Source organism: Oryctolagus cuniculus, chromosome 5 (assembly GCF_051225735.1).
Source record: "Oryctolagus cuniculus isolate XC-2025 breed Fujian yellow rabbit chromosome 5, ASM5122573v1, whole genome shotgun sequence".
In the NCBI taxonomy this organism is placed as follows: Eukaryota; Metazoa; Chordata; class Mammalia; order Lagomorpha; family Leporidae; genus Oryctolagus; species Oryctolagus cuniculus.
In genome coordinates this window covers 65827277-65840481 of record NC_142871.1, presented here as the reverse complement: position 1 = coordinate 65840481, position 13205 = coordinate 65827277, and the positions used below count along the sequence as shown (strand labels likewise).

The 13205-nt window shown below is 44.7% G+C and overlaps 1 long non-coding RNA gene across 1 annotated transcript in view; it reads left to right on the top strand.

Annotated features, from left to right (window-relative positions):
* Positions 1 to 13205, top strand: part of LOC103349858 (uncharacterized) — a 118923-nt gene that overhangs the window by 96724 nt on the left and 8994 nt on the right. Inside the window, exons 3-4 of the long non-coding RNA XR_016233504.1 lie at positions 11456 to 11694; positions 12982 to 13154. This is a non-coding gene — a long non-coding RNA (uncharacterized LOC103349858). The remainder of the gene's footprint in view (positions 1 to 11455; positions 11695 to 12981; positions 13155 to 13205) is intronic.

The window sequence follows — 13205 nt, the reverse complement described above, 5'->3', positions numbered from 1 at the left end:
ATACCACAATGTTGCTACACCACCATGCTGGCCCCCTGTTCAGGTTTTCAGTGTCTTCATGTTTTAATTTTGATAAGTTATATGTATCCAGAATTTATATATTTCTTCAAAGTTTCCAATTTATTATTGTAAAATTGCTTATAGTACTCCTTAATGATCCTCTGTATCTCTGTGGTTATTAGTTATATCCCTTTTCATCTCTAATTTTATTTGAATCTTTTTCTTCTTGGCTAGTCTAGATAAAGTTTCATAAATTTTATTTATATTTCAAAAAACTCTTGATTTCATTGTTTTATTTCCTTGTCTCTGTTGTTTTTATTTCTCCTATTTCTTTGTTAATTCTTGTCTTCTGCTAAGTTGGGATTTGCTTTTCTAGCTCCATGAGATGCAACATTAGGGTTATTTGAAATCTTTCTGTTTTTTTAAATAATGAGGGTGCTTTTTTTAAATGGATTTTATTTATTTGAGAGGCAGAGATACAGAGAGAGGGAAAGACAGAAAACTCTTCCATCCAATGGTTCACTTCCCAGATGACCACAAAGGCTGGAACTGAGTAGGTCCAAAAACAGGAGCCAGGAGCTTCATCTGCATCTCCCACACCATCTTCCACTGCCTTCCCAGGCCATAAGCAGAGAGTGGATTGGAAGAGGTGCAGCCGGAACATGAACTGGTACCCATATGGGATGATGGTGCTGCAGGCAGAGGCTTAACATATTATACCACAGTTCCGGCCCCAAAATCTTTCTACTTTTTATGTAGACATTTATCGCTACAAACTTCTCTCTCAGTATTATTTTTGTTGTTTTGGTATGTTGTATTTTCATTGTTTCAAGGAAATTTCAAATTTTCCTTTTATCTTTTTTTTTTTTTAACGATTGATTTATTCACTTGAAAGTCAGTTAGAGGGGCTGGTGCTGTGGCTCAGTGGGTTAATGCCCTGGCCTGAAGCGCCAGCATCCATGTGGGTGCTGGTTCAAGACCCAGCTGCTCCACTTCCAATCTAGCTCTCTGCTATGGCCTGGGAAGGCAGTGGAGGATGGCCCAGGTCCTTGGGCCCCTGCACCCATGTGGGAGACCCAGAGGAAGCTCCTGGCTCCTGGCTTCAGATCGGTACAGCTCTGGCCATTGCGGCCAGTTGGGGAGTGAACTATCAGATGGAAGACCTCTCTCTCTCTCTCTCTGCCTCTCCTGTCTCTGCGTAACTCTGACTAATAAATAAATAAATAAATCTTTAAAAAAAAAAAAGAGAGAGAATGGGAGGGAGAGGGAGGGAGAGAGTGAGCGAGGGAGCGCTCTTCTATACACTGGTCCATTCCTCAGATGGCTGCAATGGCCCAGGCTGGGCCAGGCCAAAGTCAGGAGTCAGGAGCTTCATCCGGGTCTCCCCTGTGGGTGGCAGGGGCCCAAATACTTTGGCTATCTTCTGCTTTTCCTAGGCCATTAGCAGGAAGCTGGATCAGAAGTGGAGCAGCCAGGATTCCAAATGGCACCCATTTGGCATGCCAGCATTGTAAATGGTGGCTTTACCCAGTATGCCGCAACACCCGCCTCAAATTTCCTTTTTGATTTCTTCAGTGAACCATTTGGCATTCAAAAGCATGTTGTTCACTTTCCATGTATTTTTCTAATTTCTAAAGTTTCTTTTGTTGTTGATTGCTAGTTTTATTCCATTGGGGTGAGGAAAGATGCACAATATGATCTTATATATTTAATTTGTTGAAATTTGTAGCCTAATATATAGTATATATATTAGAGAATATCTATATATCTCTCTAGATATATCTATATATGTTATATCTATATATGTTATATAGATATATCTAGAGAGATATATAGAGATATATATGTTATATAGATATATCTAGAGAGACATATAGATATATCTAGGATATATAATCTCCTAGAGAATGTTCTATGTGCTCATGAGAAGAAAGTATATTCTGCAGCTGTTGGAATGAAGTTCTATAAAACTCTGTTAGGTCCTTTTGATTAATAGTAGGGTTTAACACTGGTGTTTCTTTGAAAATTTTTTTTTTCTAGATAATCCTGTGCATTGATGAAAGTGGGATATTAAAATCCTCCACCCTTATTGGCGCTCATCTCTCTCCCTTTAGATCTAAAATAGTGTTATAAAGTTGTTTTCTGCAGCAGTAGATGTGAGTGCATTTACTATTGCTATGTCTTTTTGTTGCGTGATCCCTTAAGCATTCTCTACTGACCTTCTGTGTCTTTTTACTGTTTTTGTCTTAAAGTCTATTTTTTCTGATATACAAGTATAGCTGCTCTTGCTCGTTTTTGATTTCTGTTGAGTGCAATAACTTTGTTTTCATTTTTAGTCTGTTGGTGTCTTTGTGAGTTTCTTTTATGCAGCATATCATTTAGTCTTGTTTCTTTTTTTTTTATCTATTCAGCCAGTTTATATCTTTTATTTAGAGAATTTGTTCCATTTATGTTTTTTTAAAAAATTATTTATTTATTTATTTGAGAAGCAGAGTTATAGATGGAAAGACAGAGAGGTCTTTCATCCACTGGTTCACTCCCCAAATGGCTGCTGGGCCGGTCTGAAGCCAGGAGCCAGTAGCTTCTTCAGGGTCTCCTACATGGGTGCAGGGGTCCAAACACTTGGGCCATCTTCCACTGCTTTCCCAGACCATTAGCAGAGAGCTGGATCAGAAGAAGAGTAGCTAGGACACGAATCTGGGATGGCGGCGCTGCAGGTGGACGCTTAACCTACTACACCACAGCACTGGCTCAATTCATTTATATTTTAAATGATTTATTTATTTGAAAGGCAGAGTGATGGGGGGTAGAAGGGGAGAGAGAGAGGACTGGACAAGGCTAAAGAAAGGAACTTGATACTCCATCAGGGTCAGGTTCTAAGTACGTCGTCTGTGGCTTGCCCAGGCACATTAGCAGGGAGTTTGATCAGAAGCAGATACCAGTGTTGTAGGCAGTGGCTTAACCTGCTGTGCCACAGTGCTGGCCCCTAAATTCAGATATTCCTTCTTCTGTTTGATCTAGTCTGTTCTGGAAGGTTTCAGCTGTATTTTTAATTTGACTTATTGAGTTCTTTATTTCCAAGGTTTCAGTTTTTCAAGATCTGTCTTTTCTGAATTTGTCCTCATTCAAATCATGCGTTTTTCTAATTTTGTTAAATGTTCTGTATTCTCTCATCTCTCTTTGAGTATCTTTATAATCACTGTTTTCCATTCCTTCTCAAACATTGCATCCATCTCCTTTGGAGTCTGTTACTAATGCATTATTGTGCTTATTTGAGGACATCACACTGCCTTGCTTTTCCTACTTCTTTTGTCCTTTTGTGACATTTGTACACGTGGTGGCTTGTTGTCAATTGTTTTTAAAGGGTGGATTTCGTGGTAAAAACCTTTGTCTTGATGATGTGTCTCTAAGTGTTAGTTTGGTCAGCTAGTTTGGCTTTAGTTTCAGTTGCACACTCCAGTGTAGTCTCGCTATACTTTCTTCTGCTGTAATTGGTAGCAGCAGCAGTGGGAGTGTGGAGCGCTCCTCAGTCCTGGAGGGGTTGCACAGTCTAGTGGCAGCTCACAGAGGCAGGGTGCAGGTGCACTGACCTGGAGTACTTAGGTGACACTAGGTCCTGGCAGGTATGTGAAGTTGGGGACAGAATTACGGTATCCTGCAGCACCTGTGGGGACAGGACCAGAGTCACAGGAAAGTGTCAGGAAGTCTAGGCAGGGAATACCATTGTGGAAGCAGCCTGCTGAGGCAGAGGTAGGGCTGGGGTCTCAACCTGCAGTCCTAAGGGGGTGCATGCTCCCAGTTGTGATTGAGGATGCAGGGATGAGTTAGTAGTTCCTGCACACTCACAGGGGCTGGGATAGGATCCTGAGAGATGTGCTGACAGGCAGTCTGGGTGGGGTATGCAGTCCCAGTGACACCCTGTGGGTCTGGGGTCTCAGACTGGTGGTCCTGGCAGGGTCCTACAAGTGAGGGAGTGGTACAAGGGCCCACAGTGAGGTCATGGGAGCCCTGGTGAGCAATCCTGTTACATGAGGGTCCAGGGGTGATGAGCACTCACCCAGGAAGCAGAGGAGAGGACAGAGTTGGGGGAAGAGACTCACATCTGTGAGGGCAGGTGCCCCTTCTCCCTGGGTCCTGGGGCAAGATCACCTCTCTGTTCAGCCCACCTCCTCTCCCCCGCCCCAGCTCTTGTGGTGCAGAAAGCAGCATGGGCTCTGGTGCTGGGGTCACGGGTGTTGGGGTCACGGGTGTGCTGCTGGGTCTGGTCTGGTTTGGTTTGGTTTGTGAGGCTGTTGTCCTTTCTTCTGGTATGGTGGAACACCTATGGGGCCCCAGGGATGAGGACTTGAAAGGGCTTCTTTCCCTTAGGGCAGAGTGGATTCCATGACAGTGACTCCTTTCCCAAGGAGGCATCCTGCTGCTGCCACCTGTCCTCTGGGTGGGGGGGTGGGGGAAGGAGATGCCAGAAGTCCAGGAAGCTCCCTTTACTGAACTGCACTGTGATGACTGCACATCGCTTGCAGCTAGGAATACCTATGAAGGCTGCCCACAGAGCTGGCCCTGACAGGGCTTCCCTGCTTACCCCTTGCCCTACTGTGGGGATTTCCCCAGCTGTGGGACTGGGGTCACAGTTGCCAGCTGTTTTTGACCCTCTCTTTCTTTTGCCATCCCGGCATCCCATGTCCCATGGGGTCCCCACATCTCCTTTGCTGAGTTCCAGTGTTTTCCCTTGGGTACTCATCTTGAAATGGCTTTGCTGGTTTTTTAAAGAAAACCTTTAGTATGATGTAATTTCAATTGAATGTAGGTACGAAGTGACAGCAGGATTGTAATAGCATCGCAGACATAGCCACCCTGAAGAACCAGGATCATCTGCGTGCTAGATTGCTGATTTCTCAGCTGACCCCATCATGAGAACCACTTGGGGAGCTTTTAATGGTACAGCTCTCAGGTTCCTTCTACTGAGTCAGCATCTCTGTGGGCAGGACATTAGGTTCACAGTTTATACAAGCTCCCCAGGTGATCTGACTTGCTGTTGGGAGATTGACTTGTCATCTGCTCAGGGGATCTGTTTCCTCTGCTCTCACCATGGAGGGTCTGGTTCAGGCTTTGCTGCAGAGATCATCTCTGAGGATGATGGGAAGATATTGAGGGCTCAAAAGCAACAGGTGTCCTGATCATTTATTCAAGATGAATTATTTTATTCATATCTACTTGAAAGGCAATGTGAGAGTGAGAGAGACAAACAGAAAGATCTTTCACCTGCTGGTTCACTGTTCAAATGCCCTCAACATCCAGGGCTGGATCAGGCTGAAGCCAGGAGCCCGGAACTCCATCTGGGTCTTCCACATGGATGGCAGAAGCCCCAGCACTTGAACGGTCATCTGTTGCCTCCCAAGATGCATTAACAGGGAACTGGATTGGAAATGGAGCAGCCAGGACTCAAACATGGGACATGGATATCGCGAGCAGCAGCTTAATCCACTGTGCCACAACACCAGCCCCATTATTTTTAATGCTTTGCAGTCAGTGAGCAGATGGAATTTAAGGGGTGCAACACTTGGAGTCAGTGACAAATTACAGTTGTGATGAGGAGAGAGAAATGGACACATTTGAGGCATGTTTAGTAGGTAGAATCGGTAGAACTTGGTTAATGACTGGATTTAAGAAGCAAAATTCAAATCTTCCAGGCCTAGGTGACAGGATAGATAGTAAAGACTACGTGTTGTGGTGGGGAACTCAAGAAACTTACAAACACACACACTCATAAAAAAACAAACACACACATAAACTGGGACAAGCATTGTGGCATTATGGGTTAAGCTGCCACCTGCAAGGCTGGCATCCCAAATGAGCATTTGTTAGAATCCCAGCTGTTCCACTTCCTTTTTTTCCAGGGTGAAGCCAGGAACCAGGAGTTTCTTCCAGGTTTCCACATGGGTGTGGAGGCCTAAGGACTTGGGCCATCCCCTGCTGTCTTCCCGGGCACATCAGCAGGGATTTGGATTGGAGGTGGAGCAGCCAGGACTCGAACCGGCACCCATATGGGATGCCAGTGCTGCAGACAGCAGCTTAACCTGCCACACCACAATGCCGGCCCCTGTTTCACTTCCTATCCAGCTCCCTGCTAATGGCCCAAGGAAGCAGCAGAAGATGGCCCAAGTGCTTGGGCCCCTGCATCCGTGTGGGAGATCCAGATGGAGTTCCTGGTTCCTGGCTTTGGCCTGGCCCAGCCCCAGCTAATGTGGCAATCTGGGGAGTGAACTAGCATATAGACGCTGTTTCTCTGTGACTCTGCCTTTCAAATAAATACATAAATGTTTTAAACACATATATGTATAAACATATAAATAAAGCTGTAAATTATGTTATAACTTGAATGTTTTCCCCAAAAGTGGTGTCTATGCATATTATTATAGGTAAACTACAGCTTCCCTTATATTACAAACCAATCTTTAAAAGAAAAGCAGCCACTTCGCAGCAGAGGAACTAGGCAGACCCCACCTTAACTAAATGATCCAAGTTGATGCCACCAGGAATGAGATGTATCAGCACCAGGTGCCTCTTGATACAATGTATGCAGCCTAAGCTCTGGGGCATTTTTGCAACAGATGCACAAACTTAGCCTAGTTAGGAGAAAACATCAAAGTCCAAATGAGGAACATTCTACAAGGTAACAGGCCAGTGTTCTTGAAAGCTGTCTTGGCTGATGAAAGGCAAGGAAAGACCCTGTCACACACTGGAGGAGGATAACGTGATGTAAGGACTACATGCAATGTGGACTCTCAAGGCAGAAAAAGGACAGTTCATAGGAGACACTTCGAATAATGTGCACAGGTTAACAAAAGTACTGTAACCATGATCATTTCCAGGTTTCCATAATTTTACTGTGATTACAGAATGTATCAACATCAAGAAAATCTGAGTGAAGGTCATATAGAGTTCTAAGTTTCTAGCAGCTTTTCTGTATGTCTAAACCCTGCAAGATATTGGCACCGGCAAAGACTTCTTAGAAAAGACCCCAGAAGGCACAGGCAGTCAAAGCCAAAATTAACTATTGGGATTGCATCAAATTGAGAAGTTTCTGTACTGCAAAAGAAACAGGAAAGTGAAGAGGCAACTGACAGAATGGGAAAAAACATTTGCAAACTATGCAACAGAGAAAGGATTAATAACCAGAATCTACAAAGAGATCAAGAAACTCCACAACAACAAAACAAACAACCCACTTAAGAGATGGGCCAAGGACCTCAATAGACATTTTTCAAAAGAGGAAATCCAAATGGCCAACAGACACATGAAAAAATGTTCAGGATCACTAAAGTACAAAGTTAAAAAATTCCCAGCAGCATTTTGCATGATTTGAAAATATCACTAAAAAATACCTTTTTTTTTTTTTTTTTTTTTTTTTTTTAAATAAAGGCAGAGTTACAGAGAGGCAGAGGCAGAGAGAGAAGTCTTCCATTTGCTAGTTTACTCCCCAGATGGCTGCAATGGCCAGAGCTGCACCAATCTGAAGCTAGGAACCGGGAGCTTCTTCCAGGTCTCCCACGTGGGTGCAGGGGCCAAGGGACTTGGGCCGTCTTCCACCACTTTCCCAGGCCGTAGCAGAGAGCTAGCTTGGAAGTGGAGTGGCCGGGTCTCGAACCGGTGCCCATATGGAATGCTGGCGCTGCAGTTGGTGGCTTTACCCACTATGCCACTGTGCCGGCCCCTGACATCTTTTTTTCTGAAGTGTGCAGCTTAGAAAAATGCAGGTCTTGAAACAATGTACATGAAATATGGCCAATAGTATACCTGTGAATTAGTTCTGGTTCCTGTGTGCCTAATAATTTTCCTTTTCTACCACTCAGGACTGGTTCTGGCTGAATATTTTCTGTTTCTTTACCACTTTGATCAGTGCGTCAGCTGGGGCTCTTGACATTGTGGGATTCCTGGGGTTAGACCCCTGAGTGACAGATAAGGCCACTCAATCTTGCAACAGCTGTTCTGGGCTAAGAGTGAGAGGCAGGCAAACTTCATTGCCATATCTATTTTCTACTTTCTTTCTGGAATCATAGCTTCCTAACACTTAGGTGTTAGCTTTCTGTTACTTTAACTAAAATATCTGAGGGAAGCTTCTTTTTAAAAAGATTTGTTCGTTTATTTGAAAGGCAGAGTTATAAAGAGATCTAAAGACTTTCCACTGGCCCCACCTCCTAGCCACCATAATCTGATCTAAGCCTGTACCTTTAGCCCATCAACAATTAATGTGACTGAGATTTTTAAAAAGCAGTTTAGAGGCCGGCACTATGGTGTAGTGGGTAAAACTGCTGCCTGCGCTGCTGGCATCCCACATGGGCGCCGGTTCAAGTCCCAGCTGTTCCACTTCCAATCCAGCTCTGCTGTGGCCTGGGAAAGCAGTAGAAGATGGCCTGAGTCCTTGGGCCCCTGTATCACATGGGAGATAAAACACCAGAAGAAGCGCCTGGCTCCTGGCTTCGGATCTACTCAGCTCTGGCCATTGTGGCCATCTGGGAAGTGAACCAGCAGATGGAAGATCTCTCCCTCATCCCCCGCCCCTGCCCCTGCTTCTGTAACTCTGCCTTTCAAATAAGTAAATCTTTTTAAAAGGCAGTTTAATTTTCATTTATTTATAAGGCAGAGTCACAGAGTGAGACATACAGAGAGCTTCCATCCTCTGGTTCACTTTCCAAATGCCCACAATAGCTGGGGCTGGAGCAGTCTGAAACCAGGTCTCCCCCATGGGTAGCAGAACCCCAAGTGTATCATCTGCTTCCCAGGGTGTGCTTTAACAGAAAGCTTGATCAGAGCCCGAAGTGGGACTTGAACCCACATACTCTGTGAGGTGTAGGCATCCCTAGAGGGGCTTATCCACTCTGCCACAGTGTCTGCCTTAGACTTTGAGGTTTAAATGGCTGCATGAGTTTGAGGATTCCAGTCCTGCTCAATCCCTTGCAACCTACCTCTGGACTCTGACCAGTCTCTTCTTCGTTGTGAAAACTTTAACTGCACTTCATCCAAGTGTTACTCCTAGCTCTACTATTCTCTAGAAAATAGCAAAATTAACTCAAATGTGCAGGTGTTAACAAATAACGAAGCCTGTCTCAGTCATTCTCCCTCTCAAAAGATATTAGCATCTAGCAACTTCCTAGATGAATTAGAACAAATTTTACATTATGAGGCGGGACAACTAAGGGACTCTGGTGTTCTGGTTCTTGCAACTTTTGGGGATGAGGTTGCCTGGGCCTGGACATCTGAGGAAGTGCCAGTGGCAAAGCCAACATCTGACTCCCGGGGGAAGTTACACGTTCCCTGTGTCTACTCCCATCATTTCCTCTGGAACTTAGAGTTGTCATGTTTTGATCTTGTTTTCAGATTAACCTCTGTTTGACTCTCTTCAAAGTCAGGCTTCAAAGGAAGCTCTTGGTATTTTACCAAAATCTTTAGGTACTTTGTAACTAGAAGACTGTACAATACTTTCATTGTAGACTAATCTAAATCACCTTCTAAATCATAATTACCATTATTTTATTTATAATTCCTAGGGTTATTTGGCATTTAAGAAGGTATTTAGTAATTATGACAGTTATTTAATAATCTCCATAAATGGCTACCAAGACATTTTCTCTTGCACAGTGAAGAGAATAAGACCTTTCATAGTTATTTACCCAGCATCCCCCAGAGCCTGCTTTCTCTGGTCTCTCCCTGCCAGTCTCTCAGTGCGTCTGTCTGCAGGAGGCTCTGAGCCTAGAGAGGCAGACACAGGGGAGAGTCTCAGGTCATGATCAGCAGACCTGATGTCTGATCTAAAGAGCAGAGCTGGTAGAGCGACAGCCTTGCTCTGAGATGTAACCTGACAGAGACTGCAGTGGAAAACAGCCCTCCGCTCCCTTGCCCCAGCTTGATGCGCAAGCTTTCATCTCAGCCCTCTGTCACCTGCCTTGCCCACTTGTATCCCTCTTCCTGGATGGCACTCAGTGAGATTCTGGGTTCCTTTTTCTCTTTATTTCACTCCAGTTTTATTTTGACAACTTTATTGAGGCATAACTCACATACCATGAGACTCGCCCATTTCAAGTGTACAATTCGATGACATTTTTGTAAACTGATCAGGTTGGATAACCATCACCATCATCTAGACTATTTCCATCAGCCTGGGAAGATCCTTTCTTCCATTTAGTCTGTATTTCCACCTCCAGCGCCATGCACCCACTGATCTATGTTGTCTTTAATGAATTGCCTTTTCTGGACATCCTAAAAAAATGGAATCATCTTTGATATGTGTATCTGTGTCTGGCTCCTTTCACATGGCACATCCTTGAGGTTCATCAGTGACACAGATGTGTCATGTGCAGGTTCCTACTACCCCAAGCCCCAAACTCCCTTCAAGGCGCTATGAGCACCTTCTTTTTAAATACCTTCCTGCTCTATCCCAGGCATCCTAGAGTCAGTCCTCCATGTGGCTGTGAGTAGGGTCCCCCCATGGTGGTTTCACTTGGGCTGGACCACTGCTCTCCCCTACTTGTTCTCCTGGCTCCCCCAACCAGGCTTCTTGCTTTTCCTCCAATGGCCTGATTCCCACCCTCTTTGCCCACTGTCTATCCCTCATTCTTGGTTCAAGTGTAGCTTCCTGGAGGTGGTGCTCTTTGATCTACGTGGCTATGGTAGCATTCCTTTTCACAGACTGTTCAATGGCTCTTCCCAGCTGTTGCTTATTCCTGAATTAACGTTTTGTTTATCTTGCTAACAGATTAGCGGTTAAGCATCTTAGCCTGTTGGAACTCCTATAACAAAATATCATAAAGCAGGTGGCTTATAAACAACAGAAGTTTATTTCTTCAAGTCTGGAAGCTGGCAAGTCCAAGATGAAGGCACTGGCTCATAGATGAGATCATCTTGCTGTGGCCTTACCTGGTGGAAGGGAAGAGGGCTCTATATTAGACGTGTCTTAGGAGGGCATTCATGCCATTCATGAGGGTTCTGCTGCCATGACCTAAGCTCCTGAAGACCCGCTTGCTAACACCATCACTTAGCCAGGAGGTTAGGCTTTAATTTCCATGAACTTTTTGAGGCTCTCGCATATAAATTTTGGGTAGACAACAGACATCCTGACCATGACAGAGTGCAGTGACCAGGGGCTGCTACGTTACTACCCTGGCTGCCCACTTCGTGGCTAGGGAAACTTGAGCCTTTGCCAAATGAAATATTGGCAACTTCAGAGGTGACACAGTGCAGAACAAGGTGGCACAGGGTGCATGCTGAGCAAGACAAGGTGTCATCATCTGTTGCCTTCTCAGAGTGTCAACTGGATAAGCGCAGGGATCTTTCTGCATCTCTAGCCCCTGGACTAGGAATGGGTGCAGAGTGTGGCTCCGTGTTCCTCATTCATCCGCCTCATGTCTAACACCATTGGCTTTACACTTCTGACAATCTGATCTCTGCTTCTTTCCAGCCCATCCTTAACCCATCTTTTGAGTCTTGCGACTCCTTCTGGGCATTACCTATGGTGGTTTGCCCTGGGGACCTGCTGAGGTTGGCAAGGTGCCTGCCAAACATGACGAGACTGGCCACAGGCTCCCTGAGCTGAAAGTAAACCTGTTCACACTGGTAGCACCATTTGTGTATAGCGGCTGGAACCTTGGTGCAGTGTTCAAGAAACATGATTAACTGCAAGGTTTTGCAACATCCTAGGTATGTACACATTAAATGGCCTACTTGTGATTTTATTTTACAAAGCTAACAAGGGTTCTGTGGTGTGTTCAGCAAGGTCCTGGCAGGAGACAGTTGGACCACCTGTGTAATGTGCTCATTCCCCGCAAAGCTCCACAGACCAAAGAACGACAGAACTGAAGGGCAGAGCACACAGGACAGGTGGCGTCACACAGAGATTTCCTGAGAGCTCAATTCTTGCTCCCAGTGCTTAACATTTAAGAGATGTGTTGGTGGGATCAGTTGTCCTGCTAAAATCTAGGTCAGAAATGGTTGGAAGAGAGCTTAGAATCGGAGGCCAACTATATGCTGGGCATGTAGCAGTCTACTCCTTTATTCCTCATCCTCACCGGTTACTGAACTGCCGAGTTGGGATTTGCATGCAGGCCTGGCTGACTCTCCTGGAGATCAAGGGTTCTACGCTGTACTTCTACTCTCTGCTGTTGAGGAGGAGACCTCAGTGGGAAAGACTGGCTGGCTGTGCAAGCTTGAAAATGCTCCAGACCAAGTGGGTACAACTCAGTATTCTGTACCCACAATGGCCCTTAGTCTGAGGAACAGGCTGCCTTTGGCTTAACTGTGCAGCTGAATTTTACTGTTTTGTTTAATTTTTAAACTAAACAGTTTTTGGCCACACTACTAAGAAGTACCATGGCAGTTAGCTGGTGGCAGCACTCGTCTGAGGGTGAGGTCATCAGTGTCTTGGCATGCACTGGCTACCAGTGTAGACTTGTTCTCCAGGGGGTCTCAGTGAATCAGTGTGCATTGCCAGCTGCATTATGTACAGTACTTTAACAGCATTAGAAAACAGGATTCTAGAAGAGCAAAACAAAACCATGGGGCCACACTTCAACTGTGCTTGGTTTGTAGTCATGCACAGAAGATGGTGTCTGATTTTGAACTACAACTTGAGGAGTGGAGAGAGTGTCTGAGGAACACAGACATGCACAATTTGGAAAAGAGGACTTGCAAAAGTACCAGTGATTAGAATAATGAAGTAATCTTTTAGGCTACTTTATATAAGGATATTTTATACAAAATAGATGGTTAATTATTTTCATCATATCTGATAAAGTAAGACCAAGAAAACCATTTTTGTCTCATAAATTAGATTAGCATTTCCTAAGCCGATACCCCAAAGGAACATTGCAAGCAAGCTTTTATGGACAGAGCTTTAAAGAATGGTGTAGCTTCTAAATGCTTCTTGGGGAGGGTGATGGCCTAGAATAAGCCAAACTTTTTTTATGTATTGATTATTTCTATTTCCAGGAAGTGGCCCATGGTGGGGAAACAGTTTGGGAAATGTAGGAATTCCTGGCCGGAAGATCAGCTTGGACAAATGCATCTGTTGGAACGATTCACTCACCTGATCCCTTAGTGTCAAATCCAATGTACTCGGATTTCCAGGAATACTTTGTAACCAATTTAATACTGACAGAGAGGTGAGTTAACTTTAACTTTGCAATTTTTACAGGAGGCATCCAAACCCAAAC